This window comes from Lissotriton vulgaris, chromosome 8, assembly GCF_964263255.1.
Source record: "Lissotriton vulgaris chromosome 8, aLisVul1.2, whole genome shotgun sequence".
NCBI lineage: Eukaryota > Metazoa > Chordata > Amphibia > Caudata > Salamandridae > Lissotriton > Lissotriton vulgaris.
Window position 1 is genome coordinate 1317183691 of NC_141696.1, and position 15361 is coordinate 1317199051.

A 15361-nucleotide genomic window follows, 5' to 3' on the forward strand; every position below is an offset into this window, starting at 1 on the left:
TTCAATTTTCAATGTTGAAATTCACATCGTGAAGCATATCATGATCATAAATCCATATAGATATATAGAGCTTTTCCCAATGCATTTCGTACCTATCATAGGTACTTCATCAGGGGAATCTGTAGAAATAATACATATAAATGAGGGTCCATCATTCTATCTGTTCAATTGTAGATAAGCATGCAGTACATTTTACACACATGACATTTACTAAATGAAAATGGTACTCGAAATCAATACATTAATTCTGAATCAAAACTCCAAATCTAGAACACGTTATCGCCTCTAACTTGAGTATAGTGCGATTTCATAAACAAAAGACCAAATGTGTCACATATAAAACAAGATAACTAAAATGAACCACACGGTGCCTTCGAGTTAGCGTGTAGACATTTCTCAGTCTAAAACGAGTCTTACGTATGAACATGACCTATTGTTAATCACCACTCTAATCACGGTGCTGTCAACTTACCGCTGATGTGAAGGTACGTGCGTTGTACTCTCAACGTGAACAAACGCGGGACTAGCCCATCGCTGTTAATACAGCATGGTGTTCTGAAAAAAGTGAAGACGACCTTCCTTTCCGGTGACTAGAAAGTGAAGTCGGACTACAGTTGGGGTGGCAAATGAGTTTGGCCATGTTGGAACAGAGTATTCTGCTTGAATTTCCCACCTAGTACCGTAATATATTCCCGGGTGCCATCTAACTCACAGAAACTTATCAATTAACACCAAAAAACGTTAATTGACTATTGATTGGTCTCATATGATTTAAAGTAAACAGATCGCAGCGTCGATCCGACATAGCAGTGCCCAGAGGGTCGCTCCCATGTTAAAGGGAACGCTTCTTTCTACATGAATAATCACACCTGATGTTCGGCTACACTTGCACAACTGTTCAATATTAAGCCTGTGCACAACCGCCCCCCTTTTTTCAATATGGTCACAGTTTACCTCACCATGACCTGTCCTGTGAGTTGAGGGCATCATCAATGTTTGCGCCCACGCACTACAGTGCGGGATGCACGAGGCTGGGTGTCAACGGTTGCAGTGGTGCCTGGGTCATCAGATTGGGGCCTGCTGCTCCTTCGAATGTCAGGAACAGGAGTGCTAGAACCACTCCTGCTGGTGGAGTCTTCTGTGTCCCCGACACCTGTGTCACCAGCAGTGGCTGCCTGGTGTGAGCAAAAGCTCCATGGCAGAGGTGACTCTCCCCATCCCCCTTGTCAAATCCGTGCAGCAGTGCACAATGTCATCCTGCATGGCGACAGAGCGCCAGCATAGCAGGGAGGTTGCTGTGGCAAGCCGGTTCATGGCTTTGGTCTGTTGCCACATGCACTGACGATCCCTGCGCCTCTCGGAGTGGTCACTATCTAGATTTTCGCAGAGAGCACTCATGCACTGTGTCATGTCACTCATTTCCTTTGCCATAGAGTGCATGCTGTCTGTCATGGAGCCAATCCCCCGGTCTATGTTGGATATCCTGCTATTTAATATGCGCACCTGTCTAGGAACTGCTAAAATGCCCTTTGCTTGCAGGCGCTGGACTTTCACCATGGTGGCCTCAAGACCACAGAAGACCCCCTCTCCATCCTGGCCTTCGCCTCTCTCCCATACCTTTTGGCCTCGGACACTGGCAAGCACAGCTCCAGATGAAGTCTGCTGCCCAGCGTTGTCAGCCAGAGGTGGATTTGTTGGTGTGTGACCCTCCACATCTTCCTCATTTGACGTCTCCAGAATCCTGAGAGGGGGCACATCATACCTCCTTGGCCTTCCCAGCACAGATGACTCTGAGGTTGGTGTGGGGGAAAGTGCTGGTGGTTCCACCTGTTGTGACCCAAACAGCAGAGGTGACAGAGGCTGTGGTGTGGTGGGTCGCTCCGGTGTAGTGGCTGCCTGCGCTGTGGGTGTGTTTTGCAGAACAGTGCTTTGACCTGCTCTTTCAGGTGTTTTCTCACTCCTCTCCATTGCCGGTACCCTCTCCTTTCTTTCCTGCGCTGTACTGCGCGATGACTCTCCTGTGGACAGATATGGACATTGGGTCAGTGGTCTTGTTCACCTGTGTGTCATTATTAAATCACATTCCTATCACACAATTGTCTAGTCCTCAACAGCTTATGAATGTAGTGTGTGGCATGCCTTGCTGATTTCTATGTTGACTGCATTGATGTATGTTCCTATGACTACGTCTCCCATGATGCATTGCTGGAAAAAACTAAAACCAGTTCTGGAGTGTGATGCAGACAGCCACATTGGGGTAGGGGGTCAGGGAAAAGGGTGGGGATTCATGTCCATGCATCTAACCTTGTGTTTTTTTGCAGCTCTTGCTGAGCTGTCAGCATCCTCGATCCCATGGATACTATTTGGCTCCAGGGTGGATTCAACAAGCTGCTACAGGTCTGTCAGTCTTGGTGAACGGTTCCTCCCTCCACCTGTGGCTCCGGCTTCTTTCCTCTGTGCTACCATTTTTTTTGGTAATGATCCGCAGACCATACCACCTTTTTTTAAGGTCATCTATGTTCCTGTGTATGACCCCAATGGCATTGACCTTGGACTGGATCTCCAGCCAGGTGTTCCTTTTAACAGACTCTGCAACATGCAGAGACTGCTAGAGCTGGGTGTGGTGTTTGATGACCTTTTCCACCAGCACCTGCAGTTCTTCCTTTGACATATCCAAATACTAAGTCCAGACTGCTTAAACACAATAGTAAATGTACTATTGTGTTTAAGCAGTCTGGACTTAGTATTTGGATATGTCAAAGGAGGAAACAACCAATACCTTGAATATCTAAACAATATCCATGTATGTACCCTATTTTTTCATGAATGCCCATCTTTTTTGTATATAAATATATTTTTCTGTCTTGAAAACAAATAATAACTTTCAGACAACATAAAATCCTGGTTTTTCGCATTTTATTTATCATTCATTGTATATACTGTGTTAGTGTGGTAGCACTTTTTGTTCTGATTCTGTTGGACTTTTTCTAAAAAATTAATAACATAGGACAGCCACTGATTAATCTCAGGTTTAGGTACTTTGACTATTTAATACAGGTCCTAACAGTGCTGAGAAATAGGAAAACAATAAAACCCCTTGCTGGCCATTTTCCTTATAATACAGTGGCTGTTCCAGTACTGCATCACGATGTGCTGTAGTTGGTTGGACACGCTTTCCAGCAAAGTGTTGTTCACACCATCCACCTGATGACAGACATGTGGACCAGTTGTCAGGCGACTGATTACATGTGCACTACTGCACACTGGATATCTTTTGTAAGAGGAAAGCAAAGGATATCTTCAGTTCTTGGCCCTGAAGAGAGTTTTAAGAATGTTCGGTGGCATGCAACTGTAGCCATGTTCTCAATGGAGCAATCACATACAGCTGTACACATCTTGGTGGAATTCAGCAGCAAGGTATATAAAGGGCTGCTACCCAGACGTATTAGAACTGGATTTATTTCCCCGTACAATGACAGTAACATAGTCAAGGCCATGTCAGACAGAGGCTATTTCAGGCTCCTGTGTTTGCCCCATTGCATCAACCTGGTGGTGCAAGATTTCCTCAAAAAGGAGGACATAGTCAACAACATACTGACCACCTGCAGAAGAATATGCACCCATTACGCCCATTCTTTCTAAGCCTGGAAGCAGCTGTGGATTATTCAGTGTCATAATAGAGCACCAGATAATGCCCTAACATGTTGGAACCCCACCTTCTTACATGCGGCAACGTCTGTTTGAGCAGTACAAATAGATCAATGACTATGTCATTCAAAGAGGAGGGGGTGCAATTGGGATAGTTATGACCATGGATGCTGCCAAATAGAGCCTAGTCAAATGCCTGACACAGGTGCTACTTTTTCTTTAGGTTTGCACACAGGAAATTATCAAGGAGGATAGTACAATGGGTCAAGCTATCCCATTGTTGCATCTCCTACAAGACCAGGTAAAGAAGGCGTCCGAAAGGTTTGCCCCTCCATGTATGAATGAAAACACAGAAGCGCATGCCTTCTAATATAAGGCTGCAACATGACTTTGACTCCAAAGAGTACATATGTGCCACACTACTAGATCCACTTTCATTCTTCTTTCTGAAGGGGATGTTTTAAATTACAAGAGGTGGATTGTAGAGAAAGTCAGAGACTTGGCAGAAGAATGGCTAGAACTTTGAGTCCACCCCGCAGTTCTGGGATGCTGCCTTCAAATTCCAGAGAGAGCAGTCTTGTCTCACAGCAGCCAAAACACTGTCAACCAGAATACCTGCAACAACAGCATTGTATTGGTTTCAATTGGCAGGGCTCAAGTCTAGTGTAGAGGCAATGGCAAAATTGGTTAAGCAAGTGGCAGAATCAATGACATCCACAGAATGTTCCAGGAGTATCTGTATGATCCAAAAGAGGTCTATGTAGCTCAAAATCCATTGATGCATCAGTATGAGAAGATGTGTCAATGGCCACAGCTCAGCAGGCTGGCAATAAAGTATCTGGCTTGTCCTGTTGCTAGTGTGTCTGCTGAACCTATGTTCAGTGCAGCTAGTGCGATCGTCACAGTGAGGACCAGTCTCTCGCCTCAAAATGTGGAGAGATTGACTATGATCAAAATTAACCAACATTTTATACCACACCTACCTGAAACAGCAGCACAGGTGGAGAATTATTGGTCCAAAATTGAATCAAATGGGCTAGCTCACCAACTTCTAGGTGAACCTCCTGAGTTTTAAGACAAACTCTACTTCCCGGACTAAGAATGCCAGTGCCCCCATAGAACTTTTATATTTTTTCTTGTAGAGCTTAGTTCTTTCTCTGCAAAAAAACAAAAAGGTCACATATATATTGCCGGATTGCAATTGGGCCAGTGATCATTGAAGAATCCTCCACAATTCCTTCAGGACATTGGGGACAATTCCTGCCCCCCTCACAAACCTATTGCCTAATGCCTATTCCTTTTTGCATTACTTAGCACTAGAAGGGCTGCCCCATAAAATCATTTATTGCCTACAAGACTGTCTGCCAATGCCAAATTTCAAAGTGTTGCCTGCATCAAAGATGGTTGAATACCTACCTGAACTACCCTTGCTTAGATTGGATGAGGTAACTTCAACTATTGCATCCGTGAGTGACTGATTGCGTGAGTGATGATTTAAGTTGATTGATGATTCATGTGGTGGCAGTTAATGAGGGACAGTGTGTTGAACTGTAATATGGGAAATTCCTTGAGATGATTATTGATTTGCACTGTTTGGGGCTTGAGTGATGGGCACTCGTTTTTTTCTACGTAGGTGATCAGCTCTTTCTCACTTAGCCAGATTTAATAGCAGGGTGTTTTACTTTTTTCTGGTTCTTCAAAGAACAGAACAGTCACTTTGCCTATGCAAAATACTGCAATTCTGTTTCTCTACTTGTTTTTCAACAGCAGTGCACTCCACGTCTATCCTGATTGGGCCATAGTGATTCATGATTATGATGACTGGTCTAGAACGGCATTACCCATGCAGTAGTCTGGGTGGGAGGTGCAGGACTATGACATCAACAGTTAGAAGCAAGAAGTTATCAAATATCAGATTCAGTTCAATGGTAAATCAAGGGTCTGAGGCCTAGTCCTCAGGTTTGTGGAATAGAGAGAGGTGTGTTTGTGAAATGCTGCTCTCTGTGTGTGTGTTAGACTTGCAGCAAAAGTTGTACTCTGAGTCCCCCTTTTGTTTTTTTTGCTCTGCCTCTGAGTCTTCTTGATACACTCATCATGAAGTTTTCCTTCCTTCTGTCCTTCTCCTTGACTCTAAAATACAGTTTCTCTTTTGCAATCCGCAGGCCTTCTTCTAGTCACCTTCACGAACAAAATGTGAAAGCAAGCTGAGCTCAACAACACTCCTGCTAACCTTCCCGGACCAATGCAGACAGACCCCAAAGTGAGGACATTCCCGAGGAGAATGCAGATGCACCACCCAATTTTGCAATATATTATTAATTTTCCTTTAAAAATCATATTAACTAAGAGAAGTGAGTGTGAGAAGTTGGCCTGGCATATGATGACCACTATTCTAGTGAGCACCTTGCACCAGTCCAAACTACCGTTATTGATGGTAGGTTTAAGACAACCTTTAGAGAAAGCTATCCTAGTGGTACCTGTGGAGAGCAACCTTCAGGCTAAGTCTTGAAGGAATGTAAAGCAGCTTGTTTTACCGGGTATAATCCCTTGAATAATCGAATGAAAGGAGAACACAACCCTCTAGTCTCTTTATGAAGCTAGAGGTAAAAGTACAATACAAGAACTTAAATAGCACACAGTAATTTAGCACAGTATACGTTTTGCCCTAGGGGCCTTACAAACCACATACTAAGAAAGTGGTATAAGGGCCACGTGAGGAATAGAAGCTAGGCCTAGGGCCTGTAGAACCGCTGGGGCAACCAGGAACCACCCAAGGTAGGGACGCAGGAGACCCACGGGGACACGTAGAGTGTCTAAACACAGCTGCAAATCACCATTGACTTCCATGGCGAAAGTTAAAGTTACGAGTTTAAAGATTAGGGACACTTAGGAGTGGACTACGGTAGAACCCCTTCAGTACTGGACACTTCGAGAGTAAAGCCCCATGGGAGCACCGAAGTACTCTTGTTACCTCACCCAGGGAAGCCGGGTGCATAGGTGTCTTTTCGTGTCGGGTTTCATCGTCGTTTCCAATGGAGAGCTGCAAAGAAGTGCTGCAGGCGAACAGGAGAAAAGTGTCCCGATGGATCCAAGGGTGGATCGGAGATCTGAAGAATCTGAAAGCAGAGGCGACAGAGTCTGGGTCACTAGCCAGTGACCAGGAGGGCGAAAAACAGGATGTCAGCCGATGTCCGGTGCTTTCAAGTGGAGTAGGTGAAGCTTGACTCTTCAGCCACGAGGTCAAGGAGGCGTTGACGACAACCAGAAGCTGGATTCAAGCTGTCCCACAAAGGATGTCGAGTGCTGCAGCGTCGGTATCCGGATTGGACCCAACGAGCCTTGGCAACAGCAACCCACGCAAGAAGACAAGATTGGCTTCGGAGCAGACCAGCAAGGTCTAAGGGACTCACCCTTTGAAAGGGAGTCAGGGCACATCTGGAGCAACAAGGAAAGCCCAAGAAGTATAAGAGTTACTTTCATGGGGACCCACCAGTCGACGGACCAGGAATCGCAAAGGCTCCTTGAGCAGAAATGTTAGAAGCAGGACCACAGAACACTCATGTAGTGTAGGCTTGTGATCTTTGATGCAAAAGATGCTCAGGGCTTGGACTACAAGTAGCCCAATGCACAACTTCTGGAAAGCTCAGTAAGTTGATGTACTAGCAAATGTGCTGGATATCCAGGAGTTCCAGTCCCATGACTCTCGTGATGGCTACAGGTCTCAGCTTTGCTGGGGACTTGTGTCGGCCTCGGAGATGTCTGGAAGTCTATGTCCTGTGTTGCAGATTATTCAGGGTCCGGCAGGAGCCTCAAAAATGCAGACTGGCAAGATGCTTCTTTGGTGCCTGTTTGAACAGGGGAGTCACTCCTTGACCCCAAGGGAGATTTCTTCCATCTTCCAGTCGATATGGAATGTCCAAGGTCCACGATTTCTGTATCCGAGTTTCGTCCAGTGTAATCTAAAGTCCTAGGGACTGGGTTCCCACACTTATACCAAGTTTAGGGTTTGGACTAACTCTAGGATCCCACCTATGGGAGGGGGTAGTTACACCCCTTCCCCTTTGTCCAGTTTTGGGCCAGAGCTGGGGCTGAGAGCCCCAGCAACTGGTTTGAACTGGGAAATGCATGGGACACCTTGTGTGCCCCAGGCAGTGTCTGAAAAGCATTCACTGAATGCATCCCACCGTGCCCCAATACAATAAAGCGTGTCTGGGGAGGTGCTGGCAATAGGAAACCTATTGTCCAGGCCTCCCCTGCTGGAGTCTCATCCAGAAGCAGGAGGTCAGACCCGTGTCTGTGGCAGCAGCATCTATTTTGTGATGCTGGGGCTCTTTTAAACTAACACCAGGAAAGTAAGTGTGTACATGTCTTCTACCTGTAGAAGGGTGGAATGCTACCCCTGTCACCAGAACTGGCAGGGGAGTAATATTCCAAAGTGTTTGACACCAAACACGACATGTTTTGATGAAGCCAAACCAAAGTTAGCATTAACCGCGAGGATTATAATGCACATGAGAGTATATGGTATGGCCATATTACAGAACATCTGTAAGAAAGGGATTCCAAAAGCTGCAGAGGGGCTCAGCTCATGCTAGGGCAGTAAGGGGTACTTACAACACCTTATTTTGCCATTTTGGAGGGCCTCCCAGGGGTGGCATAATACATGCTTCATGGTAGGCCTCTGGGGTACCTATGCCCTTGGTACCTAAGGTACCATATACTAGGGACTCACAAGGGTACCCCAGTAACCAATCTGGAGTGTACCTAATGTACATGTAATCAATTTAGAGAGAGAACAGCTAAGCTGGGGTCCTGATTAGCAGGGCCACAGCCAGACTAAAGTGGATAAACCAGTGAAACACAGCAAAAAGTGGGGGTAACCATAGTAAGCAGATTTCTCATGGATCGAACCTTAAAAGTATCCACACCTCCCTATGTCTCTGCTCCTCGCCCCATCCGTCACGGTGTCCCGCAGGGATCGGCCCTTAGCCCTACCCTATTTAATTTGTATGTTCAGCCGCTGGCGGAGGTAGCTCACAGTTATGGTCTCACCATGGTGTCATACGCCGATGACACGCAGCTGGCGGTGGCACTTAATGGTGAGTCCAACATGGATGCCCCTACCTTTCAGTCAGCCCTTAAAGCTGTGGCAGGCTGGATGGCGAATAATCGACTCCAACTCAACGCCTCTAAGACCGAGGTTATCATTTTTGGTAGGGAAAGTGGGCTATGGGGAGATCTATGGTGGCCATCTGAGTTGGGTCCTGTTCCCACTCTCGTGGCTGAAGTTAGAAATCTCGGGGTGTGGCTCGACGACAAACTCTCTTTCACTCCCCATACCAAACGTGTAGCTGGTACATGTTTTGGTGCCCTGCAGTGCCTCCGACCTATTTTCAAATATTTTGATGCGGACACCAGACAGATCATAGTCCAAGCTTTGGTCCTTACCAGATTGGACTATGCCAGCTCCCTGTTTTTGGGCGTGAATCAGGCAGAACTAGCTCGCCTTCAGCGGGTTCAAAATGCGCGGCCAGGATGCTGGTCGGCCTTCCGAAGTTCGTCTCTGTTCGCCAAACTATTCAAGATCTTCACTGGCTACCTGTGGGGCAAAGAATTAAGTTTAAAGCTCTCTGCTTAACTTTTAAAATTCTTAAATCAGCCTCTCCCCCTATCCTTTCGCAGACAATCCTTCACTATGCCCCCTCCAGAGCTCTTCAATCCTCAGGGTTAAATCTAGCCATTGTTCCACGTTTTAAAAAAGCTAGAATGGGTGGACGTTCTTTCTCAGTATTAGCGGCAGCTCTCTGGAATTCTCTGCCTGCCCCTCTCCGCTCCATCCCTGACCTGCTCCCTTTTAGGAAGGCATTAAAAACCTTCCTATTTTCTACAGTTTAGTCCCATTCCTATCTGGTTACCTCTGCTGTGTTGTGTTTTATTATCTCCTAAAGCGCCGGGACGCCTCTTGGCTGCGGCATCCGCGCGCTATACAAAATAAAATAACATAACATAACATACTCTCCTTCAGTGGGTGGGTGAGTTCACTCCCCAACCTAGACGACAGAACATTTAGATATATGTTAAATTGGGTCCCGGGGAGAAGGACTGTTTGCAGTGCATTTTTCTGTGCTCTATCATACTCATTCCTCCATTTCCTTCAAACAACAGATTGATGGTGAATGATGTGCTGCTGCTTATTGCCCAGATGAATGTTGGTCTTGTGTTGTAGTGTTTATCTTGTGTTGTAGTGTTTGTCTTTGCCAAACCTTTCCCGAAATCCCATTACTCATCCATTCATCAAACCTCTAACCCTCTTACCCCGAGCTGTGTGATTTATTGAGGTGTGGCTTAAATCACACCATCAATGGATCACACACTTGGTGGGGCGGATGTGGTGAAAGCATCACTGACTTACTGTAGAATCTTCTAAGCAGTAGCCCATACCAGCCCATTACCAACTTGTGCATTAAAAATGATCCATATTTGGTTTAGATATAGAATGAAGAACATCAGTCGTCCGCATCATCATTCGGAAAACAGCCTTTAGATCGCATGCAATGAATCGCATGCCGTTATAATGCAGTTGTTACAACGACCGATTTGTTACATCGCATACGATTACAACGCAAGTCGTTACAAGAATTTGCTGTAGGGGGCGCGTTAAAATAAGGAATAGTATAATTTACTATTCCAACACCTTCCTTACTGTTGCACACACTGGAGTTTGAATAGTAAATTATACTATTCCTCAGCCCAGCACGCCCCATACAGTAAGTCGTTGTAACGACTTGAATTATAATCATATGCGATATAACAACACAGTTGTTGGAAAGACTGCATTGTAATGGCATGCAATGTATCGCATACGATGTAAAGGCCCATATTCCATCATTCAGGCCTTGTGTTGCCTAACCGTAAACAACTAACCTAAGCTTGTCCACTCCAGACTTTGAGTAAATGTTTTATAACTTGATGATTTCACAAATAATACTGCTAGCTCCACATTCGCCAAATCTTACTAATATTGCTATTTTTTCTATTTTAGCACAATCAGGCATTCTCATTGTGTCATCACGTAATACTCAGGTGGTGTCAATTCTTTGTAAAGGTTTGATAAATATATAATCCATTTACTAAGTCTTTCTACTTCCATTTTGTTGCCTATGACTGATAATCAATCAGTCTTTCAGATCAATCCTACAGTTAGAGCTCACCTGGGTCGAACTGGAAGTGTGACCTTGCTTGTGAAGTTGTGATGCCTCCCCTGCTATTGCTTCATGTATATTCAGGTAAGACAACTTGTATGGATGTAATTTAGCTTAGTAAGAAATAGGTTAACTGCTACTGTTTTTTATCTAGATAGTTCTACACAATAGAAGTCATCATGGCAGCATTCTCCATAAAGTTCAAGATAATTAGAGAAGTATAAGCCCAGTCTCTATAACTAAGTGCCACGCTCTCTCTTAAGCTACAGGCACATTAACAGGCTGCCTAAAACGACTTTACAGCAGCAGTACAAAGCATAAATGTAAATTAAAAAAATAGTTTTCTCCTTTATTTATTCACAAAGAAACCCACCCTCTCCACCAAACAACATACCCACCCTTCTCCCAAACACAACTGACCCAAGCCCCAAAACTCAAATTGTCCAAGAAAAAGTTTCTCCAGTCCAAACTCCCTTCCCACCCTCTCCACCTAGCCCGAACAAACAACAAATCCCTCCCACCTAAAAATAAAAAAAGGGCTAGAGGAGGGCATTATGAATGTCGGTCCGGAGCTGGTCCAGACTCTGCCCCATTGTGGTGAGCTGGCAGCAATAGCCTGTTGCCAGTATGGTGGGGGTGGCAGCAGTTGCCTGAAAGTTGCTCTGGCAATGGGATGGCTGTGGGGCTGGAGCCTGAGGGGGACTGGCTGCACTGAGGCTCAACTGTTGTGCATTATTTTCCTCCTCCTCTTCCAGGACCACCGGCCCCCGATATTCCTGTTGGATACGCTTCAGCCTCTGCCATCGCAAATGGGCTGCCTGTTGGGTAGTGCAGGAGCAGCTATAATGAGAAAAACAAAAAAGACAAATTGTAAATAATGCTCTGTGCAAACCATTGTTTTAAATTACCTGGTGGCACAGTAGCAGTAGATGGCTGGTCCCCTAGGGCCATTGGAATTTATTTGATGTGATTATGATTAGGAGAGTCAGAAGGCCAATTTTATGTTTTAGCCACACATGTTGCCAAACATAAAAAAGCACTGATTGTGTGGCAGACAAGTATTAACACGCAGAGAATACCATCACAGGATTAAAAAAACAGTGATTTGATTTGTTTTTTGTTCTAAAGGCTTTTCAAGTAACTATAAACAGTCAGACACTTTGAGTTGAAAAATAAATGACTTCTCATTGATGAGCACGGCATTATGCACTATATTTAGTACACGTTGCGTGAGGTGCTAAAATAATGAAGCAATTCTCATTGCTAGCCAGCGCCTCTGCTTTTCTACTGTCTGAAGCTGTAGTTGACAATTATATATTTTTAATTCCAATGGCCCTGCTCTTCACCAAATGCATTTCTCTTTCTACCTGGTCTCAAAAGAGGCAGATGAATAATAAGTAAGATACTACGTCAGTCACACAGCTCAAGTATGAAATGTCGATATTAATATATTATCCTGTCAGCTGTAAGTAGACATTGAGGAAAATTAATTTAATGGACTGCACTACAGGTAAAGGAATAGACTAGATAGATTTTATTTGGCACATTTGTGACTGTGTATCCCATATTGCAAAAATGACATCATGCACTTATTCCACTTTTCTCTGTGGCCTCACCACCCCCTCCACATATTTCTAAGAAATTCATTTGCTGGGTAGTAACCAAGGAAAGGAAACTTGATTTTTTTACTGCAGTGGGTAGGATAGAGGGATTTAACAGGTAGGGTAGAGCTTTTTTTATATAATAGAGGGGCCACTACACTGATCATCGATACATCATCTTTGGCTCATTAAGTCACGGTACAATTCAAAAGGGAAACATCTGAACTTGTGTAAATTAAATATGTTATGGGAAACCATGAAATATGTTCTAGATTCACTTCACATTGGTATTGCATATAAAGGTGGCACCTGAACACATTGCAAATGCCGCATTAACTGAAGCAGAAGCACATTACACAGCCAACACTGCTGTCACAAATTGATTGACTGATCCTGCACTTCAGTCATAGTTGGCAAAAATGCTGTGGGCGGGGAGGGGGATTATGAATGATAGGTAGGATAGATCTGGCTCCCTTAACAAATACAGCGAGCCAAGGGAGTAGAACAAAGAATACAAATAAATAAATAACCCCCACTTAGAACCATAGCTTTGAATGATAGTGATAACTCTACATAAACCAAGTAAGCAGAGTAGGTGAGCAGCAGCATACTCCTCATGAGAAGAAGAGCTGCCTTGCTTATTCATCCAAACAATCCAAATATTCATTCATCCTTTCATTCTAATTCACCCGTAGCCACCATGATTTACCTTTAGTTTCTCCAATCCACTCTTTCAACAAAATTTCCAATACATTATCTACCCATTCAATAGCAACCCTTTCTTCAAACCATCCTTTCACCCACCCACCCTTTCACTCATATGCCATTTCCTTTCTTTTAAGTTACCTTCCGTTCTTCCATGTCTACTTCAAGTCATCAAAGCTAATTATGTTAGATTTTGCTGAGTTGCAGGTAGAAGAGGCCACAATAACTCAACCACCACTGTGGCTGTTAAAGCTGGGAGGGGGTTTCACTTCATAGTCAATTTTGATGACGATGGGCAACACCATGGCAATAGGGAGAGAGCATAGTAATTGCAAGAAATTATGTGACTTCCCAGTGCCTGTCCCTGCTGCCAATTCTCCCCTTCCAACTGACCCGTCTCCTCCTGCAGCAGCACTGGAGCGGGCAGAATAAAATATTACACATAACTTAGATGTCAGATACGCAACCCCAAATATAACTGCAATGCAGCACTACAGCTCAGTTAGCATGTCACTATCTTCCAAATATCACTGTGGGCATTTAGTTGGTTCACAAAGTTAGAAAAACCAGGTGTGGAGTAACAGTCAATGAAAGACATATGGTGTTGGTTGGCAAATGCAATGAGAGTGGGAACTCATACTTTTTTCCAGCCTTGCTGCACTGTCATGGGAAACTGCTGGTATACTATAACTATAAATGAATGAGACTGCAGCACACTACATTGGAGGTGTGGGGGTGGTGCATGATGACCATGGAACTCTCTTGTGAACTGGCGTGTGTTAGAGCTAGGCATAAGCAGGAAATGGAAAGCCTTCTCAACAAACATAAATGGTGATTTTTATTTAAATTACCAGCTTACTTGGGCCTGCTATCTGAATCTTCATGATTGACAGCACCAACATTCCAATACCCCAAGATTCTACCCTAAGAAGTCCACAACAATGATAAAAGGACTTACTGGGATCAGCAGAGCCCTCTGCAGCGGCGCTGGTGGTCGGCGCCGGCTGGCCAGCTTCTCCTGGACCCTCAGAAAAGTCCCTCTTCTTGCCCTTGAGTGCTAGTGAAATAAATTAAGAAGATAAATGAAAAAACATCAGTGATTCAGTTAATAACAATCTCCACAAAGTGTTTTATGAAAAGCAAATGCAGTCACTAAAACAGGTCACCTATAGTACTTCTAGTTTCGACTTGAGTCTATTGATTGCCATTAAATTCATATTCCAAATCTCCTTAACAAAAACTACATTTGGAACTAATGTACTGCAGTGAATGATCTTTGATTCTATCTATTCCCATTTCTCAACACCATTGATGAGATAACTCAGTCTCCCTTTTTTGCAATGATTAGATGCATACTTCACATCACTGGGAATTCAATTAAATAACCTGGAACTGTACGAGCTACATAAACAAAGTCAAACTATAGTGACAGGAGAACAGTCTGCAATGGCTTCTTAATTAAACAGACAAAACAAGCGCCTGATGAGTGCGAAAGGTAGCGTTCAGCACCTCCTTAGCAGAAACTAGAAGTTGGATCACACAATAATATACCAGCGTGAACTAAACATAACTTACCTCTGAGTATGAGCAGCAAGCTATTTGGATTTTGTTTATCATTGTAGAACACAAACACAATAAATAATTAATACTCACCGAGCCCCGGAATCTCGACGCCTAGCAGGTCGAACAGGTCCTGCTCCCAGTCCAGAATGTCCGCCCAGTGGTGCTTCAGCTGCTGGCTGGTGTGCCGAACCTGGTTGGTGAGCCGCATGCACCAGTGCACCATCCCCCAGCACTGCCGACACTCCCGTAGGGGGTAGCCGCTATAGGGCCTGCCACCTGCAGCCAGCATAGAGGGTAGGTGGCCCTGCACAAAAAAAACTAGTGCTGTCACCTCTTCCTCCACAGATTGCCAGGGGATGCACAACTGGGCAGCTGCATCACCCGCAAGGAAGTCATCTCTCTCAGCTGGGTGGGAAAATAATAGGAAGGAAAAGCAAGGGAAAGTAAAGAAGAAAGAAATAAGGGAAGAAGGAGGCATGAAGTTAAAAAGTCACAAAAACACAAAACAAATTACACAAAAAGGTAAAATACACAAAGACACACAGTATTATAAAAATAAAAAATATGGGGTAGAAAAGTAACTAGGGAGGAGGATTACAAAGATTAAGGACAGATAAAATTTAGCACCATAACAGAGAGCAG